General features: G+C 35.7%; 1 protein-coding gene across 3 annotated transcripts in view; it reads left to right on the top strand.

Annotated features, from left to right (window-relative positions):
* The window catches only part of SPOCK3 (SPARC (osteonectin), cwcv and kazal like domains proteoglycan 3), a 165,661-nt gene that overhangs the window by 103,045 nt on the left and 48,292 nt on the right, over positions 1 to 14,324 (top strand). The window lies entirely within an intron of this gene.

Raw genomic sequence — 14,324 nt, 5'->3', positions numbered from 1 at the left:
ATGATATGTGGATTATATAGAAAGAAAAGTTATCGCCTAAATTGAGCCTTTCCAGAGTCAGTTAAGGATATTTTGTTTCCCTTTCATTTTTGCAGTCCAGGTTAGGTTTACTGTTTTCTCAGCTCACAGTTAGCCTCATGAAGTCAGTGTAAAAGAAAAGTGGTAGGTATAAGATATTTGTTACTAGCATAACAAAAATGTTGAAACAAAAATATTACATGCTGAAATGTTGAGTAATCAAAGGGAACATGAATCATTGTGCTGGAAGAAATTCAGTATAAAGAGATCCTGCCATTGCCTTGGCACAGTGGTGGTACAATTTTTACTTAATGGCCTTTAAATAATACTGCATGTGTTCTACAGGTAGTGTGTTTTTACCTTCTGCATTTCTCTAAACTTTGGCACTTGAAAGTGCAGTCTGCATTTTTGCACTAGGAATTCTCAAGCAGTGCAGTCTCATGAGGCTTTAGTACAACCACGTACTTGACATTCTCCATGAAAAACACAGCCTGTTTGTAGCTTCACCTTTCCTGGGATTAACAGGGAAATAAAAGGACATGAATGCAGCTCAGATGGGTTGTCTAGAGGCAGCAACCCAGCTGCTGCCATTCTTTCACCCAGGGAAGCAACTCACTGCTGTGCAGCAGACACTATAAAGCTGGTGTAGCTGGGATGAGATGGTGATGCTCAGGCTTGGGTGCTTCTGTTGGAACAGTTCTCCCATATTGCACTATATTGTAGCTGAACTTTCAGGAAAATGGCCAAGAGGAGAAAAAAAAAATATGGTCATGCAGATGAATCTTCTTTTGGGTGGATTTTGCATATTTTGATTTCAGCTCTGGTGTTTGGTATAATAGGCTGAAGTTTTCTCTCTTAAGTTGAATGCAGTTGACAATTAGTCCCACTTCAGCAAAATCTAACCTTAAATAAGATCACTGAACAGTGCTTGCAGTACTTTGAAAACACAGCAGAAGTAACTGAATCTTTAAATTATGCCTGTTACCCCATGGTTTTATGCCAGGATTGCTTTGGCAATTCTGTTGTTAGCAGCAATTTGCTCAAGATGGCTTCACATTGATAGTGAATTTTTTATGAAATATATATTTTCTCCTACCTATGGAAGCTTCATGTTATTGATGACAACCCTGTATGTGTAAATAGCCGTAATGATGTTTTTCATAAGTAATGGGTCTGAAGAGTAAGATGCAAACTGTACAGAAAAGTAGTCAGAAAAGAGGATAAAGATCTTGAAAGACTCCACAGATAGACAGGTATGTGGATTTAGGTATTTTTATTATTCATATACTTTCTTCAGTCTCTCAAATTACATTTCCTTTCTATGAGGAGATTTGAAAAAGTTGGGGATAAAATTGCACTGTGGGAAGGAGTGAGTTTAATATTCCATTCAATTTTCCTTTGCCATTTTGCATGAATCAGAAATAGATTTTTATTCTCACAGCATCCCATATTTAACATTTTTCGTTTTAAAATCATTGCTATCTTTATTCTTTTTAGGTATTTTTGAAATTTTAACTTAATAATCTGTATCTCTTAGCAGCGTGTTTGGTATAAGACAGCTTGTTGGCAAGAAGCAAAAAAAATACGTATTGGCATTTTTAATCTTTGTTGTTATTTTAAGGATTGTGATTTTATATAACTTAAATTGATTTAAATGTACTAATTAGTGTATTGTGAGCTTTCAGATCACATTCCTGAGCTGCTGAGTTTTTTTCTGCTTCAGGAGAGATTGCTAGAAACAGAGTTGCTATTACAAAATAGATGTTTTGTATTAGTAAAAAAAAGTATTTTTCACAAGCCTGATTCAATGTATGTCAGTCTTACTTCTTAAATTGGGCTAATCCACTATGCCTTTCCATTTTTATCTGCCTTGTTACTAAGCAATCTGCTGTAGACTTAACTCTCAGTTGAAATGTAGCCAAAAATACTAAGGTGAAATCATTGCCTGCCACCTTTAGTAATAAAATCATGTAATCTCTCTGAAATAAATTGTTTGACAGTGTAGAGGTTCTTTTACTTCTGCAGCTGCAAGGATTTTCTTCCAGGTGATTTCCCATGACTGATTTGTTTTTCTAATAAAAGTAGATTATCTCAAGAGGGACATCTCAAAATCAAGATTTGTGTCTCTAGCCCAAGGAACACCCAGCCAAAATCACCCCTTTGTAAGTGGAAAAAATTCAAAAACTTCTTCAGACCAAATCTGGGTTGTACTGTTACAATGAACTTGTGGCTGAGGTACACTGGAAAATGAAAAATGATGCTGGTAAATGGGGGGGGGAAACCAAACCCCAAAAAAATGCCAACAAACCATGGCCAGCCCTTCTTCTGCCCCATTCTCTCCACTTAAGAAACCCCACAAGCAATGAAAAACCTTTTCAACAAACCCTGTTTTCAACAAACTTTTGTTGAATGAGACTGATGAATAGACAGTGATAAAAATAAAATGTATCATCCTTGATTGATCCTGGATTATACTTTGGGTCTTTACAGAAATAGTAGAAACTGGTTCTTTATTGTTTAAATGCTTAAAAAAGGCAAACAATAAAAAAAAAAGAAGGAAATGAGATTGGCTGCAGCTGGAAAATCAGACATGGATGGGTTTTGCCAGTAAGGCCTGAAATTTTATCTGGAACCTTTATATTGATAAGATGTGGTATTAAAAGAAAAAAAAAAGGCAGAGAAATATCATAAGGGTGATTAAAGTTAGTCTATAAATTATAAAATCCAGATTTTCATATAGGCTGATGTACTAAAAATTCCAAGTTATATCAAATGATACATAACTGATCTCTTTATCTACTGCATTGAAAATAAATAGCTGCTAAAACTGTAGAGAAAAAATACAATAGCTTAGATAGCAAAATGCTTTACAGAAACTTTAATATTTTGAAATTCTGAGCAATTCAGTATTTCTCAGACTAGGATGATGTATTTATATGAGCAGGAATTGAATTTGATTCCCTTTTTCATTTCCAGAATCTCATGTTTGTTTGATACATTGAATTTGCATTAAGAGATACCTAAAATGTAATACTTGACATTTAATAAAATCTTCAATAAAAACAAAAGAAAAAAAGTTGCAACTTTATAGACTTGGAAAATATTTTCTAAAGATTTTATCTGTATAAATTCCTTTAAATGGAGGTCCACCTTGGAATGGATGAGATGCTGACCAAGGGCTTAAGGGTCAGGATTAACGGGAGACAGGGACAGGTGACATTAAAGTGGGCGACTGCTACGGGCCACCCCACCAGGGAAAGCAAGTGAATGAGGACTTCAGTAGACAGACAGGAGCAGCCTCACCTGCCTAAGCCCTGGTCCTCATGAGGGCCTTCACCTGCCCTGCTGGTGGGGGACATCATGGACAGCACAGCAGGGCCACCAGCATTGCAGGGTGTCCCTGGAATGTGTTCATGAGAAATTCATCCTCCAAGTGATAGAGGAGCCAAGCAAGGGGACCTGCAAGGCAGCTGGAGAGAGACACTTTCTGCAAGTGCATGTAGTGATGGGATAAGGGAGAAAATGGTTTTAAACAGACCATGAGTAGATTTAGGTTATATATCAGGAAGAAATTATTTATTATGAAGGTGATGAGTTGCTAGCGCAGCTTTCCCAGAGACGTTGTGTATGCCCCAACCCTGGAAGTATTCAAGGCCAGCTTGGAAGGGGCTTTGGGAAAAGCAGATTTATTTGCTCATGGCAGGAGAGTCTGAACTAGATGATCTCCAAGGGCCTTTCCAACCCTCATACATGGAGTCATACTGTGACACTGTGTGTGTTTTTTTTTAAATGTTTTTATGTTTTTTTCTGGAATAGAAAGCATCTAGGCTGGAAGGAAAAATCTATAAAAGAATAGGACAAACAGGTAAGTGAAAGTATCAGCCTTTATTAAAGAACTCTCATGTCACAGCAGTAGGATATAGAAACAAAATTCCAACTGTAAATTTGTGTGTTAACTGTCAAATGGGACAGCCAGTAAAACAAGAGAAGTCACACTTCTGAAAGTGGAGATTATAGTTAAAGATTCAGATTTCTTAAACTTCAGATTTCATTAGAGACATACATACTTACGTGGAGAACAGTCTTTTCTCTGGGAGGTTCAACCATCAGAAATTAATTTTTTGAAAACAGTATTTAAAATGTGGTAACTAGAATTCCAACTAAAATAATATGGAATCATTTTGGCACAGCAATTCTTTTCCAGAAAAATAGGTCTATATCATGTGCAGGCAGAAATGCATAGGAGCCGAACAGAGGAGCTGGCTTAGTTGGCCTTGTGGAGCAGAAACCAACTCTGTAAAGAAACCAACAGAGAGAAGGGTCTGGGGGGTTGAGGCAATTAATAATGCTCTTATGTGCTTTGGAGTTGCTGGAAACATTAATCAAATAGTGTAGAAGTTTGAGATGAGCTGTGTAAGTTGCAAGTGGGAGATCAAGCGACACAATTGCCTCAGATTTACCAAGTGGAATCCATTAAAGCATATGGTTTCAGTGGAGTAGAAGAGAAGGATGGTAATAATTCAAGAGATAGTTAGGTGGGTTTAGAGTATTTTTATGATCTTTGGAGGCTACTGTTTAGGCATTTATTTCTAAAAAAATGGAAAAGAAGCTTTTAATAGAGGGAGAAAATGGTTAAAGATGACATGAAGTGAAAGAACATCGACCTAGAAACAGATTTTGAGAGTTTATAGTAACAATCTATGATAAGAATGGGGTTAAGGAAGTTGAGATGGAAACAAACAAATGGCAAATGAGAACTGGCTCAGATCGTGGCCCAGTGAAAGCTGCAAATAAAGTGAAAATTGCTAGAAAAAAATGTAGTTATTCAACTTAAATTTTTTAGAACATGCAATTAAATTTATTAATGAAATGGAAAAAAATGTGTTTAGCTTCTAAAAATATATTCTTACACAGTGTTCATGCAGGTCACATTTGCACATTTAGAAAGAAGCTGAAATACTGTGAAATTTAGGTTTCAGACACTGTAACAGCAATTTAGACCAGCAATGCTGTAGTGCTATAAACTAGTCATGTTGGCCTGGAGAAAAAGAGAAACTTCAGTCCTTTTTTTGTCAGATTTCAATGAGGAAAAATGTCTGTACCGTTAAAGAATTTTCTTCCAAGTCTCATGTTTTGGGTTTGTTTCTTTTTTAATCTGTAATTTCTGCAAGCTCACAATGAAATAGTATAAATGTGAGCCAATTGCTATGTGGATATTTCCTTGAAAACAAATTCAGACATATGACTGAGTATCAGAGGTAAGTCCTCTGCATCACAGCAATGTGTCAATGACAGCAAAAAACAGTAACATCTTAGGCCACCATGGACTTACTGGAAAAGAAAAATAAGCACTGGTGTAGCAAAATTTGTCACTCTGGCTCTTCATTCAAAATATAACATATGAAAACTTGGCTTTGTGTTGTCCTGGTATTAATCCATATGTGTTTGTCACAGAACAATGAAAATTTTTGCATGTTTTAGAAATCAAGTACTAACAGCACAGAGGGGAAAGATTTAGGCTCAGTTCTGTGTGCCTCTACACAAGATATATCTCTTTAAATTCAAGAAGAGATATGTGATCTAGTGAAAAAGAGTCATGCTTTGGAATATTAATTCCCTATTGTACAACACAGTGTTCCTTCCCTATGTGAAAACTAGTATGCATGTGGAATTTCATAAATATTTTTGTCACTGATAGCACATGGAGCCTTGTATTTTGGACTGTTTAATAAATTAAATCTAGCTCTTGCAGTTCAAATGAATATTAGCATACATTTTTAGGTGAGCGAAAAAGCAGAGAGCTGTACAGACCATATGCTAATAAGAAAACTGAGAGTGCCTGAGTGTTTCACCTACTTGTAACCAACTATATAGAATGTTTTTTTCTTTTTATTTGCTTTCTCTTGTTTTTCCTTTTTTTTTTCCTTCCTCCTTCACCACAGTTGACAAAGAATTGTTTAAATGTCTATGAAACTTTGATGGGATAACCCAGTATGGACTGTAGGTCTGTGCACGTTGCTTTTAGTACTTTTATAATTTTTCATGTAATTGAAACTAATGAACATGCCCTTTAGATGCTATTTTAGCTCACATACAACTTTATAAATATTTCAACTTAGATATAATTGGATGAATTGAACTTGTTTAATTAGCAATGCAATCAGCTGGCATGGCTTAGGAAGTCATATTGCATTAAAAATACAGTGATAATGCATACTAATAAGGAATAAGCAAATTGTTTTAACAAAAAATTCCACACTTTTAGAACCCATTTGTGTCTTGTTACAAGGTTTTACAGCTTTGCCATTACTTCTATTTTACTACTGCCATTATTCAGAAATTTGCATGCCAGATGAAAATCAGTGAAGAGCTTTGCTAGCTGACTTTTGAACCAATGTAGTCAGCTGTTTTTAAGATGGTTGTGTAGGAGAATGAAATTATTTCGTTCACCTTTAAAAATGGGTGAATGTCTTGTTTGACTGTTAATTTTCAAATTTGTAGTAGGAACTTGAAAATGTAAAGTTTGTTTTATCCGAGGAATATTTATTTTTCTGTCTCTCAAGAAAATTTTTTCAAATTGCAAAATACTGAATGCCAGCAGTGGGGTGCACCAAGGATTTTGCATAGACACAGTGTTGAGTCACATTCTGTGCATCTCTAGCTAAGGTGGGATAAATGTGATGGAGAAGTTTGAAACAAGGAGCCTGATGAAGTGCTGAGGTTTGGACTATACAGGCAAGAGCTCTGAATAAGAGCCAGAATTTGAGCATATGCTTGAATATATCAGAAAGAGATTTATGGTTTTTGTGTTAAGAATGCTTACCAGAAGTTTTTAGTAAAAGTCTGGATTGCATCAATGTTTATATTTTTGGAATAAGCCAAGGCATGATATAATATATAACATAGTTATATATTTTTACACTTTTTGTGAATAAATTTTTAAAAAGCAATATTTTTTTGATTTTAAATATCTTTTTACACAATTTATTGTATTCAAGGAATATTAAAATACTGATTTGGACTTAAGGAAATATATTACATTTGTTACACAAATACTAAAAGCATTATTATGAATTATTCTCAATTTACTAGAAATAGTGTATTTCGAGTAGGGACTTACCATTAGTTAAGCTTTGTGTTCTTACTTGAGGATATAAAATAGTAGTTAGCCTGTTTGCCATATGTATAGCATAAGATAGTGAACTATATATTTCTGAACTGAGTAGGTGTCTAAAAATTCAGACAGCTGATTTTAAAAGCAGATAAGTTCTTTGAAGGATTTGCAGAAGCTCCTAAGCATCATATGTGTCTAATAGCCTCTAAGTAGGAAAGCAAAGATAAGTAGGTGCCTAATTTAAATAATCCCAGTAGGCATCTATTGGCATATTTCTGTGATTAAATGTGTGTTCCAGGGTGCCCCAAAAAAGATTGACTATCTAGTTGACCTGATTTCAGTGATTTCAAGCTTTAAATTTTATACTATTGCACTGCAGAGCATTAAACAGACGTTAGTTAAGGTGGATGGGAAGAAAACTGTGCATACAGGTTTTCATTTTGTCATGAAAATAGCATTCTCTAGTTCATAGTTTCATAAAAAATGTATCATCAGTGCTCTTTCAATGACAAAATATTTTCTTTTCTCAGGATCTTGGTTCAATAGACACATTTCCTGTTTTTTTCTGATCAAAATGCTAGTTGCATGTCTTTATGGTTGATATATTCAACAGTTGTTTTCATTTTAAATAGCAGTACTTGTTTACTGAAAAGCTTTTCATCCAAATTCCTATTTTTTAGGTGAGTAATACACATGCTTAGCAGGTTACTGATGAGACAAAAAGGCATTTGTAGATCTGGGTGATGCTTCATGGATAGATTTGCACATTAATTTTTCCATTCTTAAACTTGAATTTGTTGAAAATGTGGTTTCTTGGCATTATGCCTAACTGCATTTGGCTTGAAATTCTATGCCTTCTTGGCTGCTTTTTGTAAAGCAAAACCAAATTACATACAATTTTCCAAATTAGGTTTACCATGTCATTAACTTTGGCCATATTTTCCCCTTCATTTTAAGCCAGCCTAAAGTTTTTGAATGAAGCAGTCCTTTGCTTCTCTGCCATGTTCTGTATCAGCTAATGGTCTGGGTTGAACTGGACCCGGAATGCACCTGATCAACACTCACCCTACCCACCTTGCTAATGTGTTTGGTGACAGGAACCACCAACTGAGTTTAAAAAGATACTTTCTTTACGTATTTGACTTAGATTCAAATCTGAGGGCATAATTTCACATAACATTTTGCACCAAATACAGCAGAGGCAAATTTTGTGCTGGGGAATGGATGTAAGCTTTGTGAAATAGGAATAAAGTCTGAAAATGGGGAAGGTGGTTAAGAAAACAGCATGAAGATAAGTTGAAGGCACATAGTACTGAGTAATCAGATGTTTTCTGTTCAGCTGTCAGAGATACCAGCTTCTAACAAGAGAGAGAAAACATCTGTATTGATGCATGAATGTGGATCACTGTGGGAAGGATTTCTACCTGTGAAGCATACAATGATATTAGGAAAAATATATCTGTGTGGTACTCTAGCAATGAGCTCTTTTCTCAGAGATCCCCTTGATTGCAATATTACAGGATTCATCATTCATCTGACCATGAATTGTTGATCATCCAGAAAATATACAGGAAAGAAAGAGCTGTGAGCATGTTTTGGTGGGAACATATAGGCTTAAATAGATATTCCAAATAAACCCAGCAATTCTATTTGTAGCTTATGAACTGATAATTATCAGGGGGAATCTGAATTTAATTATTTTTGTATTTTTCCTTGGAATTGGATAGCATGTCCTGTTTGATTTTCAATTGTACAAAACCACCAGAGACTTCTACAGAGCTGTCGTTGAGATAAGGTATACTTAAAGGGGATGGTTACTTTCCAAAGATGAGACACACTACAGTTGCATAAATATTAATTATTAGTTTTCTAAAAAGCAATTTACTAAATGCTCAGTATTAAATATGATGGTGTTCTAGAAAGTATTTCTGTAAGTATCAGCACCTCAGCAGATGAAAATATCTGAAAGACTCTTAACACTGAATTCACACTTTGTCCAATATTACAGATATGCTCCTGTTTAGAGAAGGATGTGTTGATGCATCTGGCCAGACTTCAGTCTTTCAGTTTGAAGGGCTTGAGTGTTCACTGGACATCTAGATGAATATCCTGGCAGCTAATTTCTGCTGACTTGTGTGCTGTAGGGATGTATCAGATCTGCTTCCAGCTGCCCAGGATGTATACAGATGGAAAAGAGGGATTGGAGGGCAGTGTCTGCAGATTGTACCTCAAGGCTTCTGTTCGTGAGCTTCTGTTCTTCACTTGCCAGAGAAGTTATGGGTGTCCTCATTACTTAGTTTGAGTTAGTTTTGTTTAAAAGCCACTAGACATTCCTGGAAAGACAGTACTGTTGTGGAAAAATGTTATCTAGCACTGAGGTTGAAGCATTCTCAAAAAGGAATGCGAGAATTAAGTCTGTGAGAAAAAGCAAATTGATAAAATTATTGGAAATGCCAGAGTCCGTGCTGCACAAGGACTTTATCTTTCTTTTTGGGTAGACTTACAATGCAGTTCTCATTCTGTTGCTTTCTTCCAGAGGACTCTTTACTTACTTAGCACCCAGAACGGACATTCCTCCCTTGTATCTTATTGGGAAATTGTTGTCAGTGCACTCTTATGTCTTTTATTATATGGTAGCCAGACAGTTAAACTAAACTTCTCATCTAATTTAATATGTCTTTATTCCCTGTACATTTTGAGAAGTCTGCAAATAGCAACTAATTTACAGGTGTCTCACACACTGTCCCTCTGTGTGATATGTCTTTTTACAGATAGATGATGGTTCTGCAGATGAAAGCAAATAAATTATATGTGAGATGTGGATATCCAATTTAAGGATTTTTTGTTCATATTTCACATTGCAAAGCATTTATATATTCAACTAATTTTTGTTTTAGTTTATCTAAAAATACTTACCATGCTCCCAGATCATATATCAGGTTTTCAAGAGCTCAGGAGAGCACAAATACACTCAGTACCAAACAGAATTTTACTGAAATTATCTAGGATCAATAGACCAGTATAAGCCTTACTTTTCTTTCTCTTTTTGCCTTCTCCCTAGTTCATTCATTACACATCTTTCAAACCCTTCTCCAAATGAACAAGATTTATGTAAGCAATAATCTTTTGACACTGGTTCATTCCTGGAGCAGGTCTGTACTGTGCTTCCCAACTGAATAAGCTTGTTGCCAACTGATCCTCCCATGTTCTCCAAGGCAAGATAAGCTACACAGGTGGAATTCCTGATGGATTTATCTATTCCTGGTTGTAAAGACAATTATTAAGATTCAAAAAGCTTCTCCAATGATTTGTTTTAAGATGTCACTACCCTTCTTAAAAAGTCTGCCTAGTATCTAATTTATTACTTCTCTGCAGGAGTTCAAGACAATTATTTCTTGTAACATTCATTGTGGTATTCTTTTCAGGTACCTTTCAGATGTCTTTTGACTATTTGACAGCTGTTTTGTGAAAAGTCTTTTCTTAAGACCCAGTCCTTCAGTCTCTTTTTGGTGACTATTTTCTAGATTTCTCATTATTCCTGTTACTCCTTTTTTGTTTAATTCCTGTCTTGTTTGAAACCTTGTTGCAAGCTGTACAGTGCTGCCAGAGCTATGTGAAATTATCTTTGATGTTTTGTAGGTTGCACTAACATTTGTATATCCTGGTATGATGTTTTTAAAAACTGTTCAATTGTTCTTAATGATCACTAGATCATCCATTCTATTTTTCCTTTAGAATGGATGTCTAGCCAGTTGCTCCAGCTTGTTGTTAATATCTTGATTATTTATACTGTGTAACAGTAGAACATAGGAGTTTTCTGTATTGAATTACATTGTATTTCAGCCTATTTTAATATTTTGACTATTTTTTGTATATTTCTATCTTCTAAAACTCTCATTCCCTAGTTCAGCTGTATTCATCCAGGGGTGCCCCATTCTAGGTGCAGGATCTGGTATTTTTCTTTGTTGACCTTCATATAGTTGGTGATTGCCCACCCCTATTTGTCCAGGTCTCTCTGCAGGACCTCCCTGCCTTGGGGGGAATCAACACCTCCTCACAACTGAATATCATTGGCAAACTTGATTCATGTACTTTTGAGTCCTGCATCCAAGTTGTTTATGAGGACTTTGAAGATCCCTGGCCGTACAGTGGAGCTGTGTAGAACCCCAGCAGTGACTGGTTACCAGCCTGATGTTCCCCTAATAAAATCCCCTAATGTTATCCCATTTACCCCACAGAGCTTTGTGTCCAACCCTTGAGCCAGGTGCTCACACATTGCTTGATGGGTTTATCCTGCTGTCTGCTGGACATTTTCTCCACAAGGGCACTGTGAGAGGCAGCATGGAAAGCATTACTGAAATCCAGAAAGATTTTATCAACTGGCCCCCCTTGGTCAGCTAGGGGGGTAACTTTGTCGTAAAAGGAAATTGTCAAGTTGGACTCATCCTCATTAAGCTGTCCTGGCTGTGACCAGTGATTGCATTGTCCTTCATGTGTCTTTCTGTAACTCCCAGAATAATCTCCTCCATAATTTTACCAGGCATGGAAGTGCAACTGGGTCACAATTTGCCAGCTTCCTGTTAATTCTCCAGATTCCCAAGACCATTGAAAAGTCATGGAGAGAGATGTGATTAGGAAATCAAGTTGACTACTGCCCTGGCATGAATCCCCTCACACCACCTCTCCTTTTTGACCACTGTTTCTCATTGTGTCCTCATAGCCTGCATATCAGTGATTTTTTTTCTGTGGAGTTTTTCAGGTATGTTGCTTGCTCTTCTACCAGTTTAAGAGTAACATTGAAGGAAGTTTGTCCCACCTTTATTTAACTGAGCTATCTTTACAGTATCCTAGTGCACTGTTAATTTGGGGAATGATGACAAGGTTTGAACCAGAGTTCTGTTCCTGGTGTCATTAGCAGTTAATAGGAAATTGTCAGAACTGCCTTGATTCATTTTCAGCTCATGCAAGCACCATGATGTTACTTTGTTTCTGAAAACAATGAATATATCTCTGCTACCTACCTGTCTTTAAAAGGAGTTCAGTGAGGGTAAAATTTTATCATACCTGTGAATGGGAGTACTGATTTGGAAGTGTTGTGTGCTGACCTTGCACTCAGTATCTCATGTATATCTGCCTGTGCCAGGTGTTGAGCAGTAAATTTTTAGCGTTTAAAAGGATAGTGTTATTTGCAAATAGGACTGAGTAGACAACTTCAAAGAAAAATAAACAAAAAAGACTAAACTTGCAACTCATGATGCCAGCTGAAGTACCTACGATGTATTTACTAGTCTCTTCAGCAACAGTCAAGTGAATCAAAGTTAGGACCATTGGAGTCTGTAAAAAAATGATCTCTCTAGATTATAATAAATAATATAATAAATAATCTCTCAAGAAAGGATTAAAGAAATCCTCAGAAATTAAATGGAAGTATTACTTTTTTTTTTTTCTTCCCTCATCATACTCTGTTTCTCAGTAAATTAGACCTGGAATGGGTTTATATGTCAAATATTAAGTGGCAGTCTCACCAAGGGGTGTAATCAAAAGCCTAAAGTACAGCTGTCTGTAGGTTTGAATCCTTAAAATACTAAGTTTGAATAATAAAAACTCTCAGATCTTAAAACTAGAAAGACATGTCTTTTTAACAGACATGAGTATTAAATTTGAGTGGTAATCCATTCCACAAACTCCAAATACTGGTTGGAGCATTAAAATATGAATTGGGTCATGTACTTCCTGGAGAGAGGACTGGTAGGAATCATAGTAATGCAAGCACTCTCCTGTACTGCCAGGATAATTGAGATAGAAAAAGTATTCTGTGGTTTCAAAATCAGCATGGGAAGGTGTTTGCTTTATTTTCATTTTTTAGTCCTTTATGAGATATTACTGCTATATAGCTTTCAATTAGAACAGTTATGTTGGGATTTTTGGGGGGGATTTAAAGGTTCTGTTCATGTCATTTTCTTTTAACCATGCATTTTTGGCAAAAAGTGAGACATTCAGAACTGAAGTAGAATAATGACTTTATTGAAGTACACAAAATTTGAGGTAATTATTTCTGTCTTTTTACTACTGGCAATGGTGCAAAAATATACTGTTTTGTTACAGTCATGCCCTTTGGGTTATGCAAGATATAGAACTGCATGAGAGTGTGACAAGACCAGAAGTGTGACTGCTTAAAAAGTGGACAAAGTTCTGTAAAATCACAGTGCTTACATCTATTTACTAGTGGAAACTAGCAGTCTTTCAGGAGGCTCCTTGATTCTTTCATAGCTACAGTGCTCCCACCCTTTACATATTTTTAGGAGAGAGAGAAACTTTGACTTTAGCATTCTCTGGAAATCCTGAGAATCAAATAATGGAACTACATTACAGTGAAGTTATGTACCCCAACAAAATATGAGTCAGGGAATAAAAGAGACAAATTCTGGTGAGATTGTTTTGAAGTGTTGTGGTGTACAGAAAACACTTCATATTTTTATTTGTTACTTGAAGTGTTTTTCTGATTCATATGCTTCTGTGTCCTTTACCTATTTAATGAGACATCTGGCATCTTTTGTTCAAGGATGAAGTGTTCTCCATAACAATCTTTCTTCTTTTGCTTTGGAAAAAAGCTCTTTGTAGATGCTTCTCTCCTCTTTGTTTCTTCTTTATATTTTTCCTGATAATATATTGACAAAACATCCCAGAGAAAGATCTCTGTGCAAAAAACTGTTTTATTGGAAGAAAAAGTAAGAGTGACAATGTTTACAATGATACTAATGTATATGTTTTTTAACTACATTATTTCTATATGCTTGAGACAACAATTTTGTTTCTCAGATATAGTTAACTTTTATGTGGTTTCTGGGTTGGAGCTGTAAGTGAACCGATCAAAACCTCACAAATGAATTTGTTTCTGTATGAGAAAAGATAGTCACTATGCAGAATTACATTAGGCACAGCTTTTTGTTTTATTCAATAATGCTTTTTTACCATTACACTGTCTTCCTAAAGATAGAAATTCAGTGATAAATTCTATGAAAATTGACTGCTTCCTATCAATAATGAATATGGTTGTTGTGTTTATTTGCTCATTGAATACAAATAAAACCAATGCAGTCTGCTTCCATTTAGCACAGATATTCAAATCAGTCTCACACCACAAGTGCCTTCATGCTTGAATTGAGTCTGTGACTGTAGCCAGTCTAGGAAC

Source organism: Agelaius phoeniceus, chromosome 4 (assembly GCF_051311805.1).
Source record: "Agelaius phoeniceus isolate bAgePho1 chromosome 4, bAgePho1.hap1, whole genome shotgun sequence".
Classification (NCBI taxonomy): Eukaryota; Metazoa; Chordata; class Aves; order Passeriformes; family Icteridae; genus Agelaius; species Agelaius phoeniceus.
This window is presented reverse-complemented; position numbering and strand designations above follow the sequence as displayed.